At 38.0% G+C, this 26,368-nt stretch overlaps 1 pseudogene; it reads right to left on the reverse strand.

Moving 5' to 3' along the window:
* Positions 1 to 322: 322 nt before the first annotated feature.
* LOC132272624 (putative receptor protein kinase ZmPK1) lies at positions 323 to 2,754 on the reverse strand (annotated as a pseudogene).
* Positions 2,755 to 26,368: the final 23,614 nt, after the last annotated feature.

Raw genomic sequence — 26,368 nt, forward strand, 5'->3', positions numbered from 1 at the left:
AAAATTATTTGGGAAAGGTGGGGTAGAGGGATATTAGGATTTAGAGCAAGATAAGTTGCATTTATTTTCCTAAGAATTCTTCCATCTAGCTTTGTTGCTACCACTAAGAAGATAATATCTTGGAAACCAATATATATATATATATATATATAGAGTTAATATACTCAATTTTTTGAACTGCCATATATGATCCAAATACGTACCAACACTGACTCTTTTAAAAGCCATTACCAAAAGTACCTCCCCTACCTTCCTTATGGTGGACCTTGCATCTTGGTCTTCCTCTACTCATTCCTCAACAAGGTACTCAAATTTCAAACTATCACATGCAAATAATACAAGGAATGAATGACTTTTCAAACTCATTTTCATGACCCAAAAGCATTTCAATTACCTTACTCATGGTGGGTCTTGTATTTTTGTCTTCCTCTGCACATTGCAAAGCCACTCTAACCAGAAGTTCCATCTTATTTTTGTCATATTCACTATCCATGGCAGTGTCTATGATTTCTTCGATCCATGATCCATTTCCTGTAGTTTCATGCATCTTCTCTCTCACCCATGTGACCAACCTTCTCTGCTCCATCCCCCAATTATCATCCATGGCATGGACAGTACTAGTCGGGCTTCTTCCGGTTATCATCTCCAACATGACAACACCATAGCTATAGACATCAACTTTGGATGTGATGGGAAGATTAAAAACCCATTCCGGAGCCATGTAACCTCTAGTTCCTCTCATCCTAGAGAAGCTAGAATTACCAATGCTACCTCTGTTGAAGAGTTTAGACAGCCCAAAATCTGCTACTTTGGGTTGGTAATTCGAGTCCAAGAGTATGTTCTGAGGCTTTACATCACAGTGAAAAACCTTCTCCAAGCATTCTTCATGTAAATAAGCTAGGCCTTTTGCAGTACCCAAAGCAATTTCAAACCTCTTCTTCCAATCAAGTGTGTTGGAAGTTATGTTTTCTGCTAAAGAACCATGCTTCATGTACTCATACACCAAAAGCATATGCTTTCCCTCCACACAATAACCCCATGTCTCTATCAGGTTCAAGTGATTAAGCCTCCCAATGGTGCTTACTTCTGCTAAGAATTCCTCTTCGCCCTGATTGGCTTCCGTAAGACGCTTGATTGTTGCAACTCTATTGTCAGACAAAGTACCTTCATATACAACACCACTGCCTCCTCTCCCAATCTCTATGCTGAAATTACTCGTTGCCTGCTTAAGCTCAGCATATGTGAATTTTGTGAATCCAGTTCCTACTTGAAGGTAACCTTTCTCAGTTGCATGAGAGCCTTGACGGTTTCTATACAAGACATAGGACACGAGCAAGAAACCAATGATCTCAACTCCTCCACATCCACAGGCGAACCAAAGCATGAACTTCACCGTGCTGTTTTCTTGCTTCTTCTTGTAATTTCTGTAAAGGGGTGTTGTAACTTGTTGCGAGCAATCTAATCGGAATTCTTGAGTGGGCTTGTCATAGGAGGAGAGACCAGATTTTGGCAATTTTATGTACATGGTTTCTTCAAATCCCTCCGAGCGATATCCATCGAGCAACAGAGCCTTGGTGTTACAAAGATAGTAACCATTATTTCTGTCATATTTGAATTGAAACCCTTTGCAATTGCAATTCTGGGAACACTTCTCTTTACACCTCTCAAAGGTTTGATTTGGGAAGTTCTCAAGATCTTGGCCATAGAAATCAACATGAGGAAGTTTGATGAAAACAGCCTCCTCATTGCACAAGAGATTGAAATATGGTTCACAACCATAAGACCAATCTGTGATTTTTCATCTTGAATCCCGGTATGCAATTGCATCTCCTACCTCCTTTACGATGATAAGTGCACACACTGTTGGGTCCACAAATGCCATGAATGGTGCATGGGTTGGACTTGGCTTGCCATGTAACAACCCAAGCTCTCAACTTCTCATTTAGACTATACAATCTAATGTCGCCATCAACATCAACAGTCAATCTTCTCTTAGGCCCTGTGCCCAAATCTGCAGCCGAGAACTTCAAATTATCAGATGACTTGAAATGGCCAGAGGGATCGAGTACTGCAATTCTACTGTTGTTGTACGTGGACCTTCCAAGTTCCCATGGTTGCAACCACGGCTTAGGCCAATAAAAGCTGGAGATTTCAAAACCATCAAATTGGAGGCGGAGCACATTGTCACCATCAATATAGAGCTTGTAGAAACCGGAAGAGTAATTGCTTTGGCTTCTTGATGAAACAAGCATTGTGTTTTTGATGAGTGGTTGTAGAGGAAGAAGAGTATCCGTTGGTGAATTAAAGCTTTGCCAAAGAATTTTATCCTCCAAAGTATGAAGAACAAGATTACCAGTATCATAAAGTTCCAGCTGCACCAAAGAAGTCGTCGTGGTTTCGGTGGCCCAAACAATAAGACGATCAGCATCTGTCAAGATAATATTACCAGTTTTTAGCAGGGAGAGCTTTGAGCGTCTTCCGTTAACTGGTCGGTCTCGATTGGCCATCCAAACCACCGTGTAACGCCCATCATCCAACAATTGACTATACCATATTGCAATGCAATATGCGTTATTGCCCACCGGATAGAACCCCGAGGAGAAAACGCGGTTCGCTGAAATTAAAACGTTGTTTGGTTTTTCAATGGAGAGGGATAAGCCTTTGGTTATTCTAAGAAGTGTTGAAGATGAAAATGGTGAAGATAGGAGCAGAGAAATGACAATGAATAAAAATGGAGCACACATAATGGCTTTAGCTGCTTCGAGTTGTATGTAAGTTATGATTAGCTGTTGAAGGCGGATGTCTCAATATATGTAATAGATACGGACAATACTCCCATGGACGTGGAAGAGTTTACACTGCTCATTAACATGTCCTGTACCTTGTTAGACATGTATGTACTGTTGACCAAGGCCTCTTTTTTTTTTTTATTAATTTATTTATGTATATTTTTTTAAGGGAGTAAATTGGGGTCATTCTATTAAATTCCATCATTTCCATCATTTTATAAATATTTGTAGTGCGCAAGTTTGAACCCTCACATGAAGAGTAACAGAGAAATAGTAATGTTGATGAAAATTGCATAAAGTCACCATTTGAATGGGTGTGTATGTTCATTTAAGTCTTAAGTCTTAAAAGAGTTTGCTATGGAGTTCTTCGAAAATATAACAATGTCATTACTGAAAAAATCCCTTACTCTATTGAAATTATTAAAATTAGGGTTCTACAAAAATATCGATAAATCGAACCGGACCTGTAGGTTTGGTTCAGTTTTTTCACGGTTAAGTTTTGTTCCGGTTCCAAAAATAAGAAATTGTTATAAACAGTTCGGTTATGGTTTGAGTTTATACATGACCAAACCGAACCGAACCGTTTTATAAACGTATATATATTTATATATTTTGTTTTGGGAAATGATAAGAGAACCGAACTAAATAACCGAATAAAAAGTCGAATTTAAAGTGGCTGAGTTACGTCAAATTATTTTCTAAAAAGATAACTCCTAACTCTTCCATTCTCTCTCCTCTCTTCCTCTAATTCTCGATTTTTCTTTCGTATTTAATCTTATCTTTGATTTTGGTTTTCTCTCTTTTGATTTCGTAAAATTGAAGATAAAATAAAATAAAATAAAATAAATTTTTTTTATGTTTTGCAAATACAAATCACAAAACCAAAACAGAACAAAAAAGAAAAGGAAAAAAATAAAATAAAAGCTACAACTGTTGTTTCTCTCCTTCAGATTTTGTATCCATAAAAATCAAATAGAAACTTTGAGAAGATTCATCCGTTTCTCTTCTCTGGATTAATGACAACTCTTTTGTGGATATTTACTTACCCAAAAAAAAAATAAAAAAATAAAAAATCTGGTTTTCATTTGGAATTGGAAATATTTATTCTTGGAAGATTTATGAATAGAGAAAAGTAGGTGATCTTGAAAAAGGAGCGAGGATAAAGAATTTTGGATCTTATCTCTATAATATTTTCGATATGTGTATCTCAAGAGAGGAGATGTATAAGAAGAATTGATGAAGAACCAGACACAAAGAGGAGAGAGAACGAAGAGGAAGAGAGAGAAAAAGGAAAAACTGGGAAAGAAAAGATTGATGATAAGAAGTTAGGTAATGAAATTATTTGACGTGGACAAAGTCAAGTAAGATTCGATGTTTATTTCGGTAGAAACGTTCGGTTTCTCTATCACTGCTCTTTTGTTTTATATAAATAATAAGATTAGTCTTTTAACAATTTAACTATATATCATAATTAATATATAATACAAAAATATATTATAATAGAAAATTATATTATATATATATATATATATATATATATTATATTGAACTATAAAAAAAGCCTAGAACTTTGGAATTGTACCGAATCAAACCGTTTTTTAACGATTTGGTTCGGTTTGGTTCTAATTTTTATGAAACCACTAAGAACAGTTTGGTTCCAAAATATTCTCAAACTGGTCCAATCCAAACCGTGTGCGTCTTTAAATATAATGACAACCATATATATCTATATTATTATTAAATGTACAAAGAGTTTCAGTATTAATTTATAAATATAAAAAATATTTATTAATTAATATAAAAGAGAATTTTTAGAAGAATTTTTATAAAATTTTAACACAAATTACTTATTAATTATGAGTTTTTATTTATTTTTTTAATTAATATAAGGTGTTTAGAAGAATTTCTATAAAGCTCAAATTATATATTTATTATTACATATATAAAGAAAATATTCAATAATTATATTATTGTAAAGATTTTGTAAATTGTTATCATTATTTTGTCTTGTAATCTATTTATCTTAATTAATATATCGGTGCGATTATTTAAAATATATATATTTTAATTATCATTTGAAAAAATAATTATTTAATTACTTTGTCGAATATTAATTTTAAATTAGATTTTACTATTGCACCTACCGGTGTGGGGGGGGGGGGGGGGGGGGGGGAGAGAGAGAGAGTGTGTGAGAATAATAACTGGGAAAAGTGCAAAAAACCCCCCCTGAACTATTAGGGTTTTGCAACTAACCCCCTTGAACTACATAAAACCCCCTTCAACTAACATATTTTTGCATTTAACCCCCTTGAATTAACAATAGGGTGCCGGAAAAGCCAATAGACAACATTACCCTCAATTAAAACGACACAGTTTGAAGAATTATACAAGCATTGATATATATATAGAGAGAAAGATAGAGAAGAAGGGATAGATGGTCGGCCGTGGATGATGGCAACGGCGACGAGCTCGGCTGGATTGAATCGATTGTGGATGATGGATTGAATCGGCCGTGGAAGAACTGCGGCGGTGAGCTCGCTAGCTGAAGTGGTGGTAGCGGCGGTGATCGACTGTGATGAGGAACTGCGGCTCAGATGGTGGAGAGCTTGGCTATGGCCGGCGAGTAAGGGGGCTTCGGATTGAGGCCGGCGAGCAAGAGAAGCTCAGCTAGCGCAGCGGTGGACAGCCCCATTAGGTCCGGTGTCATTGTTGTGCTGAAATTTAGGTACTAAATGGAATCTAGATGTTGGAAAAATTGATGATTGTTTACAGAACATACTAATTTTCATATTGCAAGTTCTCATAAAGAAAGAACTTAATTACTATCTTTGCTCTCACGGTGATTGTCTAACAATAATTTTTTATGATTTTTCATTTTTTTCTCTAGTTCTCTCTCATGTTTACAATCAATTGGTACTTTAGATGTGATCAAATGTGATGGTATGTATCATTGTTGTGCTTGTGCTAATAAACCATCCAATCTCTCACTGACAGTTGGATTTAGTGTTGATGATTTTCAGTTGTGTAGGCTTTAGATACAGACTACAGTTGTTGTTGTTGTAATTATTATTTTAGACAGGCACAATTATTATTGTTAATTTTGTTTTACTGTTGTATTCTTTTCCAGACCCAAGTTGCTTAGAAACTATGTGTGTGTTTCTGTATATGTGTTTGTCTATCTGTGTTGAAAGCTCAATAACATATCTAACTTAACCATTCATCAAACTTAACCATTCATCAGGTATTGCTATAGTTGGCAAGGAACAGGAACAAAATCTCACTGCTGAAGTTGATAGTAGGGCCTGGAATCCCATTCCCCCCTGAACAGAATACATTGATTAGCCCTAACTACCAACTTGCAATCCTAAAGAAGCAAACTGGTTCAGACCCTATACTTCCAGCGTACTCAATTCCAGTTCCGGCTAAGCTTCATTCTATCAAAACAGTTCAGTGAGCTTTATTCTAATCATCACCGACTGAACCATTGATATCGGCCACCGTCGAGGTTCAAAGACCAAACCAAAAGCTACTGCAACTTTGGCCACAGCTTACATCATCCACAACCTCCGGCAAGCTTCCCTATATTTCAGAACTGAGTATTTCAGTCCGGTGAAGATGCTACATCAATTAACTATTCTGGCGACAGCTCAAATCAACGAGACCCAAAACCGAAAACTCTGAGCTTGCATTCAAGTTCCGGTGATTAAGGCTTCACCGAGATACAACGAGCGACCACGACATCAACCGTTTCCACCACTCCGATTCCAATAACAATTCGATGGCTTTATCGTTGCTCTCAGCCAATCAATTTGCGGCCACAGGATCTCATATTATTGCCACCCAAAACGTGAATGCCTTGTAATTGGACTCGATTAGAGTAATTAGCAAAGGGCATTTCACTATAGTTCGATATCTCAGTTTTCGCTCTTCGATGATTCATATTATAAAAATTACAGGTATGGATCGGATCGCCATTGTTGAGAGGTGTGAGAATTATCAGAATTATTTTTGCACACCTGTGGAGATGATGAACAGTGATCTGTAAATATATATATATATATATATATAACTACACCGTTTGTAATCTTCAAGTTCCTCTCTGAAGATTGCCTATCGTCCGAGGTCACCACCGTCACTGTTTATTGTCCTTTTTGGGATTTGCCATGGATTGCTGTCAAGAACCCCAATTTCTCTACCCCTACACCATCAAGAACTGTTAGGGACAACGAGCTTCATAGAGCTTGCATGAAAGGCCATTATTATCCAAAAAAATTAGTTTTTCTGTCGCGTGATAATCACGTGCTCATTTTTGGCCGGCCAGTCGCCGGATGGAGTGTTCTGCAACAAATTTGTATAGTTCAGGGATTTTTTTGCAATTTTGATAGTTTAGGGGGTTAGTTGCAAGTTTCTCAATAGTCCGGGGGGTTTTTTTTGCACTTTTCCCAATAATACTAGAACTCAGCCACCTTATTTATAGAGTAACAAAGGGTTCCAAATTCAAACTTTAAAAAGTGTACCGTTAAATTCGAACTCAAAAGATGTGATAGCCAGTTAAAACTCAAAAGGTGTGAACGATTATTCAAATCCAGAAGACATTTGAAGAGGCGTGTATGAAGAGTCAAAAATATGCAAATTGTGACATTGAGTGGGCCTACTGGGTGTCAGATTCCATGTGCCGGTCTTTTTTGGGTTGGACTCTTACTAAAATTGAGGCCCTTGATAGCTATTTGATGGTCACTAAAATGCCTTTTTATAAAAGAGATTTTGAAATTGGACATTTGCAAAAAGTCTATGGGTAATGAAGGCCATGCTTGGAATGGATTTATGAAAACTGTTCTCAAGAATAATTTTCAGAGAACAGTTTTTAGTTTTTTTAGATTTTAAGCCTGCTTGGTTAAGAGAATTTACAAAACAGTTTTCGGAAAACAAAAACTCATAAAACTACTTGGTTGTATGAGTTTTTGAAAATAATTTTCTGAACTAAGAAAATAAATAAAAATATTGTACATCACTCTTTTATTTCTTTAAATGAAGATATTAACTATTAATGTAGATATATATATATATATATATTAAATAAGTGTTGGAGGTGAATTCATTTTAGCAAGTATACTTAATAAAAGTTGCACAAATACAATATATCAAGTTTAATTAAAATTTGACTAAATTGAAATATAATAAAAGAGTTACATTAGTTACTTTAAGTGTCATGTGCACTTTTAGCTGTACAAACATTAATTTTAGTCATACATAACTAAAACAAAATATTAGAGAATTGCACAAATAGATAATCAAAGCAAAACATTAGAGAATTATAAAAATAACTTCATCTAGCATTGCCTCTGAACAATGCCTACATTTGATTTGTCAGATGAGCTCTAAGGGCTCCCATTTGTGCTACATCATCATCAGATAAATTAAGTGCATTCAGTAAACCAGCATTACTACCGTTACCATTCCCCCCATCAATGACATTAACATCTTCTTCCCCATACTCCATAAAAAAACGATCATTTAATATATTTTGACAAATGAAATTGTGAATCGTGCAACAAGCAGTTATTATGAGTCGTTGTCTAACCAACTTATAGCAAGGCATAAGCTTTAAAATGGGAAAACGAGCCTTTAGTACTCCAAAACAACGTTCAATGACATTGCGAAGTGATAAATGCCGATAGTTAAACAATTCCTTTGCACCACGCGGTTGCCGATTGTTACCCCTATAATCTTGTAAATGATATCTTTGACCACGATATGGAGGCAGAAATCTTTTTGTGCATGGGTAATCAGAATCAACTACATAGTATTTCCTTGTAAAAAATTATTTAAATTTTATTATGGTTAGTAGCATGCTATTATTAATATTAAAACGACAACAGTAATAGTAATACCATCAGCTGGTATCGGGAATCGTGCAGCAGCTCTAGTAATTGCATCAATAAAAACTCTCGAGTCATTTGTTGTTCCCTCCCAACCCGCGTAAACGAAAGTAAATAACATATCAAATGAGCAAGCACACATAACATTTTGTGTCACTATAGACTTTCTTCCTCTATAAGGAGTTTGTTTGCGGCAGGTGCAAAAGCACTTATATGTGTTCCATCAATTGCTCCAATGCAATTTTTAAACCAAGGATAGTATTTAGGATTATGAAGTATATGAGAAGGCACATCATTGCTTTGTGGTGGACGTATGAGGAATTTCCCAAGGCGACATATTGCTCTCAATATGAGCTTAAAATGTCTAGAAACTGTTTCGCCAGAATGTTGAAATCGGTTAGCTACCACTGCATGACGAATATTATGTCCTATAATGAACAGAAACATTGCCACTGACTCCTCGATGGAAATTGTATGTGTGTCTTCCAACAATTTATGTTCTCTCAATATTCGATATAATTTTAGAAAGACTTCTTTATCCATTCGTAATAAATTAAAACATTGACCGGCATTGTCATTCAACAATTCCTGAACATACTCATGACCTGTTAACCCTGAAGTTCTTTTTGGTACCTTGGATTTAAAGGAATCTTCATACTCCTGCATCAAATTCAAATACATACAATCTACAAGGTCATCAAAATCTTCATCTGAATCACTAGACGATGAAGACGATGTGTCACTCCAATCTATGTCCATCTTGATTTCCAAGAACCTAGACAAAACAAAGTTGATGTGCTATAATTAAACTAAAAAAATTGAAAAGCAGTTTTTTTTTAACTCTCAAAATAGAAAACTGTTTTTTGTAAACCCTTTTTCAGTAATGAAAGGAGTCAAAAGAACACATTTTTTTTTTTTTTCCCCTTCCTTTTTTACCGGGGATAAGAAACAATTTTAACGAAGCATGACCTATAATTAAACTTTCACAACAATCTTACACAGAATTTCGTTCATGAGTTTCTAGTTCAGTTGCAATAAATTGCATTGTTAGATTTTCACACAACTCAAATAATTTCTAATCCAAATTGATAATGCCAACAGTTAAGAATCAAACAAGCTTTAAATATTTAGAAACACCAGTAAAATACCTTATACCAAAAAAAAAAAAAAAAAAGGTAAGAATCAAACAAGCTTTAATATGATAGTACTTGCATCTTGGGACAACCATTATTTTTTTTAGCAACTAGGAAGATAAATTATTGATATTCTAGTGTGCGTGTGTGCGCGTGCGTGCGTGTGCGCGCGCGCAAGTGTAGGGCATGTCAATGGAATTTGAACTGAAATTGGATGTTTGAGAAGAAGTTGATAATTGCAAAAAGGTGTTTCAACTGTGTGCGTGTATATATATATATATATATATATATATATATATATATAGTGTGTGTGTGTGTGTGTGTGTGTGTGTGTGTGACAATTGCAAGAAGCTACAAAGTGTGTGTGACAATTGCAAGAAGCTATAGAGCTTGAAAAGCAACATACCATTGAGACAGAAAAGTTAACCCATGTCTAAGAGAGAACAATTACCCAACCCAACATACCACTAAGACAGACGAAAAAAATAAATAAATAAATAAATAAATAGTACTTTGACTGTCCAATTGAAACATTTATTTTGGTTCAGACAAAAATAAAAAGGTGGACATTTTGTAATGGAGCAATCTTATCATTGCACCAAGTCCAACCACTAAATAGAAGTTTTCAATAATCCTAGGCACACACTGCTCTAAAGCATGTTTACAAAATGAAGAAATGGTGGCAGTGAATCTACTCCAAACAATTACTAGCTTTTTCAAAGAAATTGGCTGCTACTATTTAAGTGCATTACCCAATGTATGCTCCATCCAAACATGATTTTGGAGAGGAAACTAGCTACTATACTTAAAATGATACACAAACCAGCTAGGTGTCATGGGCTTAAAGTTTCAGCACCACTCTAGCTACTTCCGTGCGGCACCAAGACGTTGCTTTCACTCTCGCAAGTACTTGGTCAGCCTAACTCCTGTGCACACCTTAGCCAACACACTCCCTTCGTGCGCTTACTAGTGTTGTAGTTGCCCTCGCCCTCTCCTCACTTGGCTTGCACACTCACACACACTAAGGCACTTAAGTTGGCAAGGAAAGAGCACTTCTATTACTTCAAAGAATGCTTTGTACAAGGCTAACACTCAAGCTCTTTACAAGGCTCTCAAGACTCACTCTAGGACTTGTTGGTTGCAAAATAAAGTCCTACTCCTATTTATAGGCATCCCCATCCCTAATGGATGGCTAGGATGCATTCTAACCAACGGTGGAGATTGATTCTCTAGAATCTTCTTCCACCTTCTACACATCTCCATACATATCTACAACATTCTAGAACCCTCCATACTACTCCACACAATTCTGGAGAATTCTAGAACCTTCCACACACTTCTAGAATATACTACACATATCTAGAATCTTCCACACAACTCTAGACTACTCCGGAAGACTCTAGAAACTCCACTTGCCATGCAGTTGCCATACAGCGTCCTCCTCAGCGTCTGCGTGTCGCCTGCGTGGCACAACCTCCATAGGTGGGGCGTGACATTCTCCCCCACCCATTTCCGTGACGCCCTCGTCACGGTTTCTTCAGCTGACCCAGCCTCTCGCAGGTCATCAGCACTTGCGCATATGTCCTTGGCCCAAACGTCCAAGCGCCCTTCGGGAGATGTGAAGTCCTCACGAGCTCCATCGTGTTAACTGCCAACTCTTGACTCTCCTTCCTGCCCACGAGCGGCACCATGCATGCGGCCTTGCCTTCTTCACCTCCAAGTATCATCAATGCACCAAGGCATGGTAGCGGCGCGGCGTTGTTCCTGTCCATGAACTCCAACCCCAGCACCATGTCATGGTCGTCCATCTCCGCAACTTGGAAGTCGGCCTTGCCCTTCCATCCTTGCATGCATAGCTCCACCTCTTTGCACACTCTACTCACGCATGCCTCCTCGGAGTTGACAGCTTTGATCCATCCTTCCGTCTTGCGCATCTCCAAGCCAAGTCGTTGCGCCTCCTCTGGGGTAATGAAGTTGTGTGTGGCGCCCGTGTCCACCAACGCTTGCACGGCTTTGCCACCAACCTGCGCATTCACATAGCGCACCCCAGCTACTTTCTTCGCCTTGCCCTTTTTCTTGGTGTCATGCGCCATGCTACTCAGCATCTACATAGCCCCCATGCACCTGTCTTCGTCGCTGCCCGTATCGTCCACCTTGCCCTTGCCCTTATCTTTCACAAGGGCGCTCATGGTCTTCTTGTTGGGGCAGTGTCGCAATATGTGCGGCCCTTCGCACAAGTAGCACTTCGGCTCCCACTTGCCCTTATCGCGGCGCTCCCCTTTGCCACTAGCCTTAGACCTCTTTCCATGGTCCTTGCCCTTATCATGGCGTGGGCGTCTCTCCTCATCGCTGTGCTCATCATCACTTGACTTGGGCGAGCCCCTTTTCTTGAAGCGACGGTCTCCCCCACCTTTGCCGTGGTCCCTCCTGGGAGACGTGGCCCTCTTGTCATCGCGCCTAAAGTCTTCAAGGCGCTCCGCTATAGCCATTGCGGATGCCAAGTCTCTAGGCTCCCTCCTTCTCAGCTCTGTGGCTACCCAAGACTGCAACCCATCAATGAACAAGTACACGCGTTGCCGCTCCGACATCTCTGGGATCTCCAGCATCAAATTGGAGTACTCCTTCACATACTCCCTTATGCTGCCCTTCTGCTTCAGGTGCCTTAGGTTGATCATGGCCAGGTCCTTAACGCACTCAGGGTAGAACTGCCTCTTGAGCTGCCTCTTGAACTCCTCCCATGTGTCAACTGCTCTTGCGCCTCTACCAGTGAAGCGCTGCTTCCACCATAGAGCGGCAGTGTCCGTGAGGTACATAGTGCCTATCTGCACCTTCTCCTCATCATCCTCGATCTCCATGCACTCGAAGTACCGCTCCATGTGCCAGAAGAAGTTGTCAATCTGGCGCGCATTCCTTGCCCCATCGTACTCCTTGGGCTCTGGCGCCTTCTTCTTCCTTGGCTTCACCACGACCTCGCACGCCTGGGAGAACTCCTTCTTGCACTCGGCAATCTCCACGCGCAAGTCGTCTACCTGATTATACAAGTCTCTTTCCTTCTCTTGCGCCTTGTTGGCAATGCCGTCAATCAACTCGTAGAGTTCCGCCATCTTTCTCTCGAGCCTGTTAAACTTGGTCTCCGTGTAGACCAAGTGTGTGGCAAGCTTCTCCTCCAAGCTCTGCTCCAAGACGTGGACTTGGTGGTTTCCTCCGCTAGCCATGTCTACTCCAACAAAGCTCCCTTGACGAACCTGCTCTGATACCAACTGTCACGGGCTTAGAGTTTCAGCACCACTCTAGCTACTTCTGTGCGACACCAAGACGTTGCTTTCACTCTCGCAAGTACTTGGTTAGCCTAACTCCTGTGCACACCTTAGCCAACACACTCCCCTCGTGCGCTTACTAGTGTTGTAGTTGCCCTCGCCCTCTCCTCACTTGGCTTGCACACTCACACACACTAAGGCACTTAAGTTGGCAAGGAAAGAGCACTTCTATTACTTCAAAGAATGCTTTGTACAAGGCTAACACTCAAGCTCTTTACAAGGCTCTCAAGACTCACTCTAGGACTTGTTGGTTGCAAAATAAAGTCCTACTCCTATTTATAGGCATCCCCATCCCTAATGGATGGCTAGGATGCATTCTAACCAACGGTGGAGATTGATTCTCTAGAATCTTCTTCCACCTTCTACACATTTCCATACATATCTACAACATTCTAGAACCCTCCATACTACTCCACACAATTCTGGAGAATTCTAGAACCTTTCACACACTTCTAGAATATACTACACATATCTAGAATCTTCCACACAACTCTAGACTACTCTGAAAGACTCTAGAAACTCCACTTGCCATGCAGTTACCATACAGCGTCCTCCTCAGTGTCTGCATGTCGCTTGCGTGGCACAACCTCCATAGGCGGGGCGTGACATAGGTCTCCAAAACTAAAGCTTTGCTACATCAGAGAGTTCCTATAACTTCTCTTTTTGGTTCTTTGAAGTGTCAATCGATAGATGAATAAGAGAAAAAAATATAATAGATTGTTTGATCAAGTTTCTGTAATTTATAACTGCCAGAACGTGACTTAATCCACCGCACGTTACCAAGATAGAGAAAAAAATGGATTCAAAAAAAATATATATGCAAAATTCTCACTTTAGTAGAGCTTACTCAAAGTGAATGCCTTCATCAAAATTAGCTTCTTTATTTTTAAAACCAGTAAATTTACATTAAAAGACACAGAACAGGACAATCTTCCTTTGAAGGTCTGAAATCTGAATTATATAATTATATAAATATACATACGATGGTATTAGTGTTGGATCCATATATATAAATAAATAAATATATATATATTATGTATCCATGTGACTTTATATATATATTTTTTTTGGGGTGGTAGGGTATAGTTCACTATTTGGTATTAAATGTATAATTTATTATAAGTACAGAACTATGCATGTTGTGCTGTTCTGGTTTCCATATATAAGTGAGGGTCTTTACTAGGGGTCAGGGGGTGCTTTGTGATCTTTCAAGATTTCTCTCTTAAATTTTGTGTTCTGGGTAGTCTCATTTTGTGTCTCAACTGAACTCTCAACTGAGCTTTGAAGTGTATATCTACTTGTGAATTTGTTTTAGGGTTTTATTAAATCTATGGAGGTCTCTTGGAGGGGAACTTTCTGGGTGTGGCTTCAGCTGGACAAGTTGAATCAGGTTCTTCTAGCTTAATTGACATACTTATGGTGGAAAGAGAGAGATCATAGAAATATATCAATGGAAAATATTTTTAATATATATAGATATATTGTTGTTGTTGTTTAAAAATAGATAGTAAAACATTTATTATATTATAAATGCTATCTCTCTTCTTCTCGAATCTGAAAATTGCATTTTAGAATTTGGATTGTTCTTCCTTAGGGACTGTTTGTTTGAGGGAGTGGAAATTGAGGCAAAGGGGAACATCTATATATATATATATATAGACAAATATATACATACACATATCAAATCCCTAAATTGAAAACCAAATCCCTAAACTAAAAACCCCAAATTCCTAAACTGAAAATGAAATCCACAACAAAACTCACACAACCAACAAAATCCATAAATATTTCCCAAAACAAATTAGAAATAAAATTAAAACAAAAGCTTCTCAATAATCACAAAAGCAATTAATATAATGGATAAAAACTGAAAGAAGGTTTCAGAAATTTTAATCCACAAAATACCAATACAAATGCAAAGAAAGACTGAGAGAGATTGAAGGATTACCTGAAGAAAGAGAGCTTGAAGAACCAGATCCACCTTCTCTTTGTGTAAATAACGATCTTCAAGAGCCAGATCTACCTTCTCTTAGTTGCAGAGAGGTTGAAGAGAGAGAAGATGTCGTTGCAGAGAGGTTTAAGAGAGAGAAGATGGGTTGCAAAGAGGTTGAAAAGAGAGAAGATGGATGCGTTGCAGAGCTTATGTTATAAATGAGATTAGGCAGAGAGGTTGAAGAGAGAGAAGATGGATGCTGCGTTATAAACGAAGCGAGGGTAGCGTCGGTTTTTTAAGTGGAGCAGCGTTCTCCATGTCTTCTTTTGAGTTCTCAAACAGTAGTGAAAATTCTGAAAACACACTTAAGTAGTTCTATAAAAACCAACACTATGAAAACACAATTTTATAAAAACTGTTTTCCCAAAATAGGCCCAAGCAGGATTAAAAAGTATGTTTTCTATTTTGTGCAACTCCCAAAACAGACTCATGAGATTTCTCGTGAGTATTTTTTTATTTTTGTGTCTTGACAATTAATTTACACACCCACTTTGTTCCTATGTCTTGACGAGTACCCGAACCTTCAATCTTGTGAGGTAGAGAGGATGTGACTAGGTTGTAGTCATTGGTGGTGAGACAGAAACCGTGCTTGGTTTGTATCAGTTTTCAGAGAACTGTTTTTTATATTTCTATTAAAATAAAACTCGTTAATTGACTCTATTAGCGAAAGTATTGGAAGTCCAAACGAAAAATTTCACCTCAACGATCAACACACGTCTTTAGTAGAACTTGAACTCTCAACAATTCCTTTATGTTCCATTCGGTAGGAAGGACAAAAATTGAATATAAGGGAGAGAAGAAAGGAAGATTGAGACATCCATAGGTAAAATATTAAGCGTTTTCCTCCTTTTGTTCGGTTAGATGGAAGAAAATGAAAAAAAATGACAATTTAATTTGATCGGTATGATAAAATTTTAAATTTTTTTATCATTAAAACCATCCCTTACTTTATTTATGGGATTTGTTAAATATTTATGAAGGGTGATGTAATAATTTAAAACTTCTATAATAGGCTTACTTGTTTTCTCTCCTATATTCCGCACGGATGAAAATTTGTGAAGGAGGAATATCCTTTCTTTCCGCATATCATCTTTACCGAATGAAGGAAATTTGTTCCTTCCTTCTTTCCTATTTTCCTTCCACCCATCTTCTTTCCTTCCTATCAAATATAGCATTAAGAAGGTGGAGGATATCACCATGCTAAAGATTTTAGCAAAAATTCTCAACATGACATGATAAAAAGGAGGACAAAACAGGAAAACAAAAATTTGTGGGAATTCTCAATATGTTAAGTTAGAGGATACCACAATGTTAGTCCCATACCTTCACCAAAATCTTGACTTGGGTATAATCATTTGAACCAGCCTAAGCCAACAAGATGAGTCTAGTGTAAAGTTAATAGCCGAAGTTGAATTTTTGCATGATGATTGAATTTGGTTGCCCAATACCAGAGTCGAAAATAGTATCAACAGAACATTCAGTTTATTTTACCAAAAAAATTCGAGTAGCCATTGAGAGATACATCCAAGCAATACTATAGTTGATAAGGACGAGTCATTTTCAGCATCTTATTTCTTACAATATCCCTTTCCATTTATGCCCGAGTATTTTTTAGGATCGACCATAACGGTCCCTATTCGGCTTTAGAATATGTCAATCCGTTAATATAATTGATATATTATAAGTAAGGGTATTTTGAAAATTTTAATTTAAAACTTACTCCATTCCAGCTTTGTATTTGGTCTAATCAATCACGTGTAACGACCCTAAACTGATGCCAATTTTAAAAAAAATTCAGTATAACCTCTGCTAAAAAGGGCCCTACGCCAACCTGCTTAAATGCATAAAAAAAAAATGCAATGGCCTCTCTTGGACCTTCAAAATTTATCTAACCTTTCCAAATTCACGGCAAAATGTACCACATTACACAGATATAACCATTACTAATTTCTCAAAGATATAACATAATCCTCCCATTCAACATAAGCATTTACATAGTCTCAATTTACATTAAAAGTAATCAAGTATCTTAGTTAAGTGACATGGCCATGATTTGCAAAAATGAATACTTTTTTCCACAGTTTGTGACTTTACAAAAGATTAACTAATACGCAAAAGGTGCCAAAATAGATCTCTAGTCCTCCTCATGCTTGAGAGGGATCGGCATCCACTATTTCCTTTTCCGGCCCTAAAAAATGTTAAATAAAATGGGGTAAGCAATTTGCTTAGTAGGTGGTGCCTAAGACACACCTCTTGTGACCCAGTGAATCAAAACAATGAATAGGACAATAGGGAGTGGGATCATACTAAGCCGGGGGAAATCACAAAATCAATTTTTTTCTTCTTTTTTTTCTTTTTTTTTTTCAAGTTCAAAACAAACAAATGCCGTAGCATGGATGCAGTGCCATGTATGTCACTCTCCATTTTCAAAATCATCCATCATTTTTCAAACTGTTAATATAACTCGTCCGTTGGTGACTCCGCAGTGACACGAGAGAAGGATTGGCTACTGTCCTTTACCCTTGGTAGCTCCGCGGTGTCATTTGGGGCTAGCTAGTTCAACCCTGCTAAGGTATTTTTCCCTAGTTCTCTTTAGGTTATATTAACACACCGGCCCTTTGGTGACTCCGCGGCGACCGGGTTTTCTCAAAATCATTTAATCAAAACTTCTTCCCAAAGTTCTCCTTTTCCATTTCAAACAAATTATTCCCATTTTCCTCCCAATGCTCATGCATGGATGTGTCATGCCATACGTGTGTATTCATCATTCTTCTACAATTTTAACTTAAACTACACAAGAAAATTTCACATGCCCTTACATAACATTTCTAGCAAATTAGCAACATAATGAGCATGGACAAATTAACACTTAAACATGCTTTTCATCCAAATAAAGTAATACACATAATTACATGCTTCATATACATAAAGTAATACACATATTTACATGCTTCATATACACATTCCTAGCAAGTTAACACCCAATAGACATAAGGAATCAACACTTAGGCATGTTTTCCATGTAAATCAACAAATACACATAGTTGCATGCTTTATATACACAATTAAATCATTTAAGAGACAACCAACTCAAATTAAGCATGCATAACAACAATTTTAATAGAAAAACTTACAAAGGTGCAAGAAAGTGGGAATTAGAGGCCCCTACCTCAAATTAAGCCAAAAACCCCCAAATGGGTCTCAAAACCAAAAACCCTAGAGTGCACTAAAACTGAAATTGCTTATATGGATGTAAAGATCTCGCCGTGCTCTTCGAATTGCTTCAAACGGTTTCCAAAAATTCAAAGCAATGAAGGAGGAATCAATGTTTAAAGTTTTGATAGAAAAGAAAAAGAAAAAACAAGGATAAGGGTGGGGAAGAAAGACTAACGGGAGAGAGAGAGTGAGGAAGAGAGATGTGAGATCAAAAGGATCTCTCTTGGCCATAAATTGTGTGAGTGGTGGGTCGCACCACCAAAATTTTTATTTTATTTTTTTATTTTATTTTTCTCTTTTCTTTTAATTTCCTTTCACCACAATAATATAGATATACACATATAAAAATCCATAACCACATAAAATATATCAAATAAAAATAAATGTGATGTAAATGAATTCAACCAACGCCCCCCGTACGCGACATTTCTGGTAGCGGGTGACACACGGAAACGTTCGACTCGAAAAACAGAAAAATGCAAAAATGACCACCCTTCCATTTCAAAGGGTCCCGAACTCAATAAAATACCCCAATCAACTCACAGACATAACCGGTACACCCCACAGTGCCTGGCACAAAGGAAAAGAAAAGACAAAAATGCCCTTGCATGAACGGAAAAATTCTAAAAATGGAAAGCGATGAAATTCAGAAATATTACAATCTACCCTCCTTAAAAGATTTCGTCCTTGAAATCTACCCTCCTTAAAGAAGGAAACCCATAGTCACACACCTTCTGAGAACACCTCACCAAACCCTGAGACCAAGAACTCAACAACCTTGCTGCCTTTGATGCCGATGCTAATAGGCAATCACACACTGTCATCTGAAATACCCAATGCTCACCACCCTATGAAGGTACTTATCACTCACAACATCGAACACAAAACCCGCTAAATTCTACGATCGACTTAAAACCAACACTGGTCCCATCTACACCGCTACACAAGGTTTCGGAGCCCGAAGAAAGAACGGTCACAAGACCCCTGAACATGACAACATCTTATCTCAACTCGTCCTTCAAAGGACAAACACAAAACCCCAAATGAAGAGCCCTACCCATCACACTTTACACATCTCTGTCAACCTCGTCATCTAATACACAGCTACATCGTCACATATCGGTACAAAGCGACCACTAACCGCAACATACGACAATCATCGTACCAGACAACTTCAAAAAGACAAAACGATAAATCCCCCAACGATTACATAATCATAAGTCACCAAAACAATAAAACATAATGTCCTGTATCCTGGGCACAAATCCTCAAAATAAGATCTTCAATAATCGATGATTGTACAACAAACCTTTTATCGGACACTTGATCCTACCTAACACACCTCATTATTTGTGACAACCACCTGAATCCACACTGTCACACCGACACAATCCGCAATTTCGAGCTCTCACTGTTTCTAACAAACTAAAACAATCGTGCACCTTTGACCCGACATCATGCTAAAGATGGACTGACTCAGGAGAAATGGTTGGCCAGGCCATTCTCATCATTGATCCGATCTCAACACAGACGTTGTTCCTGTCCTCAAGTCTAAATCTCAAACACAACCCTACATAGTTCTCAAAGCAACCACGAGATCCACTCTCTAATCAATCTGTCGTTCTACATAACCTCAACAACTATACAGTCACATACCAGCTCTAAAAACCCTAATCATGCCTCAATCATAACAAGCTAAAGTAACACAGCGCCAATACCACAATCATCAATCAACCTAAAAGTTTTTCAGTCACCTCATATTACCTACAACAGGTAATCAACATCATAACGTCGTTCGATTTCAATTCTTATTTCTTAAAAAGGCACAATACGACCGTTTCACTTCTGAAACCTCAAAACCAAAGTTAATCGTCCCTAGTATTCCTCAATGGAATCACACAATCACTCTCTAGCCGCTTAGCACTCAAACAATACCAACACTTGTCCTTAAGACACTGCTTAAATCAAACATCAATGAAAACACTCGAGTACATGACTCGCATCACATCACCCAACCATCCTCAAGCTTATGATTCAAGACACACCCCTAGCCATCTCCAATAGCACGTTACACTGAAAATAAAACCAATATTCAGCAATCCGTGCCTCACATTCCACCAGTCAAAACCATTCTCAGAACAAGCACTACAAAACTCAAGACTCCATTTTCCCCCGTGGGAGTGAGTTGACCTATACAACCAAACCTTACTGGTGAACTTTAATAATATAAGAAACCACACACAGGTCCATCTACCCACGGACACGCATAGCTCCTAAACGGAGAACAAGACTCACAACAAACGACGTCCTTGCCAAGACTAGAACAACGGAAAAGAAAACAAACTCCACTCTCACAAAAGACTGACTACTCTCACCGGAATAACATGATACCTTGTCACACAGTACTCACCAATCGTCTAACCATGGACATCCAATCTCACCTGAGATAAAAATGAACTCTTTACACACAAGGAGGAAAACTAATTGGAAACACATTCGGGGCTAAGACTTCAGTTCTAGGTGACCTCGCTACAAATGGACTGTCAAACACTACCACACAGAAACCTCGCATACAATACACCGTGACATCCATGCTAACCAAAACTAATTAGGTAAGAGCACCAACGCTCATAGCACACAAATACAAGAAATAATCACAGTACGTTGGACACCGCGTCCCGTTCTACCTAGAATTAGTCACTTCTAAACGATAACCTATACATCATAAAATGATACTTTACCACCTTACATCTCTACCTCCCCAAGCAACATTGCCTCGATCACTATGCACATAAGACCTGTGACCTCAGTCACAATGATCCACTGATTCATCAAAAGAAAGAGATACCTATATGGCAACACCGCTCTCACTGGCTCTAAAGACTAAAGTATCCACCATCACCTTGACTGATGCACAACCCCCATTACCTTTTTGATAACATACAACAAACAACTTATAATCCCCAAACCACATTCGGATCATGCCTCAAATTGTTCCGCTCATCAGCACTAATTATCACACCATAACACCTTTACTGCCACTTATTCCAACCACAGTTCTATCCTATCATCCCACCGGACCATTAAGCCACTACTAAAGGATTTTTCCTCGAACATCCTTAAGATAATATCATCGCAACAAAAGAACAAGCATTACTCTCGATACTCCCTACAACAACCACTATTTACCACTAGAAAATAACCTTCATACGACAATGCCATGCCGACAAATTCTCGAAATAAAATGGGCACAATCTTAGAATGCTCAACACCCAACAGTCTCCTCAAAACCATCAACAATGCACTATCTCCTGATACATCAAACGCATTCTGAAATACAACCCGAATCTACAGCTTTCAAATTCTAGAACACAATTCATTCGACAGCACAATACACACCAGCTATCATTTCATCCATAAACAACCAAGCACTCCAATGACCCCATATTACCTGTTTTATCGAGCAACCCTACACTACACAGCTAAAACTGACTGCTATACCTCACCTCGAGACCTTCTAAACAGCCGTACCAACCCAAAACCCCACTCATCGACTGAGCCATGCAACCAACTCACCGAGAGTCGATTACCTATAACACACTCCTGTAACAATCCTAAATGAGAATCATTCCTCGACAACCAGTCTCCAAAACAGATTCCTTTAAGACCATGAAATGATCTACATCCGATAATCGGTCCTAAATCACCATAGACCTACAGGATCCAATAACTTCTCATGACAATCAAAACCAACACACTTCCTTAAGCCGTTCCAATATGCTCGAGATAAACCCTTATAATCCATAGACTACATTTGTGACTCAATCAACCCTCGTCACACCTACCACGATTAGTTCGAAAAGAACCTCTACACCAAATCGTGACCTGAGTCGCAAACACCGACCTCTTAAAGTTATACCGAAACCCTCACTCGTACACTTGACCTCCATGGTCACCAGAACCATACACCAATACATAAAACTTATACACAACAAGGGCACCTTGCCATGAAATATGAATCGGTTCTAAAGTCGTGCTCTAAGCACCACACAAAATGTAACTAAGAAGATCAGGATGACTAAATGCCAAATAGCTCGATCCACGAGCTAGAATTTCATACCATTAGTTCAACAAGAACCGGTAGCCAAACAACTCTGGAGCAACCGAGCTCCTCGCTTACTTAAGTCAAAACTTACACAACCCTCAATGCCGTGACAAGTACCCCACTGTACTAGCAACCATCCCAATGCTTAATCGTATAACCACATAAGAATAAAGCCATATACATATACAAAATGAATGAAAATACCACACAAAACACGTTGGCATATACCATGCTCATTACTTGTCACATTAGTATTTAAATTAAAACTGCACACACTGTGCCTACCACTTCTTGTTACTATACTCCTCATGCATAATCAACATGTTTTTCTTTTCTTTCACATTTCATTTACATGGTTAGATCATCTAACTATTCCTCGTACATGGCTATGTAACACAAATTTTAGCATTTAAACACGTAAGCATTTAGCAATTAGGCATGCCCTCAAAACTATAAACATATCATGTGATCACGTAAGCAAATAAACAGGTAAGCAAGTAAACAAGTTGGCATGCTTCTCAAACATTTAAATACTTTAACACGTAGCATATAATCATGCAATTCAACTTCCCCATGCAATCCCAAGTAGGCCTTTACCTGTTGTCCTAATGGCATTCGAACCATTGCTCTGATACCAAATTTATAACAACCCTAAACTGATGCCAATTTAAAAAAAAATTCCGCATGACCTCTGCTAAAAAGGGGCCTACGCCAACCTGCTTAAATGCATAAAAAAAAAATACAATGGCCTTTCTTAGACCTTCAAAATTTATTTAACCTTTCCGAATTCACGGCAAAATGTATCACATTACACAGATATGACCATTACTATTATCTCAAATATATAACATAATCCTCTCATTCAATATAAGCATTTACATAGTCTCAATTTACATCAAAAGTAATCAAGTATCTTAGTTAAGTTACATGGCCATGATTTGCAAAAATAAATACTTTTTTCCACAGTTTGTGACTTTACAAAAGATTAACTAATACGTAAAAGGGGCCAAAATAGATCTCTAGTCCTCTTCATGCTTAAGAGGGATCGGCATTCACTATTTCCTTTTCCGACCATGAAAAATGTTAAATAAAATGGGGTGAGCAATTTGCTCAGTAGGTGGTGCCTAAGACACACCTCTTATGATCCCGTAAATCCAAACAATGAATAAGACAATAGTGAGCGGGATCATACTAAGCCAAGGGAAATCACAAAATCAAATTTTTTTTTTTTTTTTCAAGTTCAAAACAAGTAAATGCTGTGCCATGGATATAGTGCCATGTATGTCACTCCCCATTTTCAAAATCATCCATCACTTTTCAAACTGTTAATATAACCCATCCGTTGGTAACTCTGCAGCAACACGAGAGAATGATTGGTTATTTTCCCTGACCCTTGGTACCTCCGCGGCATCATTTGGGGTCCAGCTAGCTCAACCATGCTAAGGTATTTTCCCCTAATTCTCTATAGGTTACATTAACACACCGGCCCTTTGGTGACTCTGCGGTGACCGGGTTTTCTCAAAATCATTTAATCAAAACTTCTTCCCAAAGTTCCCCTTTTTCATTTCAAACAAATTATTCTCATTTTCCTCCCAATGCTCATGCATGGATGTGTCATGTCATACAAATGTATTCATCATTCTTCAACAATTTTAACTTAAATTACACAAGAAAAAATTTCACATGCTCTCACATAACATTTCTAGCAAATCAACAACATAATGAGCATGGAAAAATTAACACTTAAACATGCTTTCCATCCAAATAAAGTGATACACATAATTACATGCTTCATATAAACAAAGTAATACACATAATTACATGCTTCATATACACATTCCTAGCAAGTTAACACCCAATAGACATAAGGAATCAACACTTAGGCATATTTTCCATGTAAATCAATAAATACACATAGTTGCATGCTTTATATACACAATTAAACCATTTAAGAGACAACCAACTCAAATTAAGCATGCATAAAAAACAATTTTAATAGAAATTTCACAAAGGTGCAAGAAAGTGGGAATTAGAGACCCCTACCTCAAATTAAGCCAAAAACCCCCAAATGGGTATCAAAATCGGAATCCCTAGAGTGCACTAAAATTGAAATTGCTTATATGGATGTGAAGATCTCGCTGTGCTCTTCGAATTGCTTCAAACGGTTTCCAAAAATTCCAAGTAATGAAGGATGAATCAATGTTTAAAGTTTTGATAGAAAAGAAAAAGAAAAAACATGGAAAATGGTGGGGAATAAAGACCAGCGGGAGAGAGAGAGTGAGGATGAGAGATGTGAGATCAAAGGGATCTCTCTTGGCCATAAATTTTGTGAGTGGTGGGTCCTACCACCAAAATTTTTATTTTATTTTTTTATTTTCTTTTTCTTTTTTCTTTTAATTTCCTTCCACCATAATAATATAGATATACACATATAGAAATTCATAACCACATAAAATACAGCAAATAAAAATAAATGTGATGTAAATGAATTCAACAAACGCCCCCCGTACGTGACATTTCCGGTAGCGGGTCCCATACGGGACCGTCCGATCCGAAAAGCAGAAAAATACAAAAATGACCACCCTTCTATTTCAAAGGGTCCCGAACTCAATAAAATACCCCAATCAACTCACAGACATAACCGGTATACCCCACAGTGTCCGGCACGCAAGACGAGAAAAGACAAAAATGCACTTGCATGAACGAAAAAATTCTAAAAATGGAAAATGACGAAATTCAGAAATATTACAATCTACCCTTCTTAAAAGATTTCGTCCTCGAAATCTACCCTCCTTAAAGAAGGAAACCCATAGTCACACATCTTCCGAGAACACCTCACCAAACCCCGAGACCAAGAACTCAACAACTTTGTTGCCTTTGACGCCGATGCCAATAGGCAATCACACAATGTCATCTGAAAAACCCAATGCTCACCACCCTATGAAGGTACTCATCACTCACAACATCAAATACAAAACCCGCTAAATTCTACACTAGACTTAAAACCAACACTAGTCCAATCTACACCACTACATAAAGTTTCAGAACCCGAAGGAAGAACGGTGACAAGACCCCTGAACATAACAATATCCTATCTCAACTCGTCCTTCAAAGGACACACACAAAACCCCAAATGAAGAACCCTATCCATCACACTTTACATATCTCTGTTAACCAATACTCGTCATCTAACACACAGCTCCACAGTCACATATCGGTACAAAGTTACCACTAACCGCAACATATGACAATCATCATACCAGACAACTTCAAAAAGACAAAACGATAAATCCCCCAACGATTACATAATCATAAGTCACCAAAATAATAAAACACACTGTCCTGTATCCTGGACACAAATCCTTAAAACAAGATCTTCAATAATCGATGATCGTACCATAAACCTTTTATCGGACATTTGATCCTACCTAACACACCTCGTTATTTGTGGCAACCACTTGAATCCACACTGTCACACCGACACAATCCGCAATTTCGAGCTCTCACTATTTCTAACCAACTAAAACAATAGTGGACCTTTGACCCGACATCATGCTAAAGATGGACTGACTCAGGAGAAATGGTTGGCCAGGCCATTCTCATCATCGATCCGATCTCAACACAGATGTCGTTCATGTCCTCAAGTCTAAACCTCAAACACAACCCTACATAGTTCTCAAAGCAACCACGAGATCCACTCTCTAATCAATCTGTCGCTCTACATAACCTCAACAACTATACAGTCACATACCAGCTCTAAAAACCCTAATTATGCCTTAATCATAACAAGCTAAAGTAACACAGCGCCAATACCACAATCATCAATCAACCTAAAAGCTTTTCAGTCACCTCATAGTACCTACAATAGGTAATCAACATCATAACATCGTTCGATTTCGATTCTTATTTCTTTAAAAGGCACAATACGACCATCTC

This window comes from Cornus florida, unplaced genomic scaffold, assembly GCF_030987335.1.
Source record: "Cornus florida cultivar Cherokee Brave unplaced genomic scaffold, ASM3098733v1 CherokeeBrave_3.0.0_Hap2_Chr09, whole genome shotgun sequence".
Classification (NCBI taxonomy): Eukaryota; Viridiplantae; Streptophyta; class Magnoliopsida; order Cornales; family Cornaceae; genus Cornus; species Cornus florida.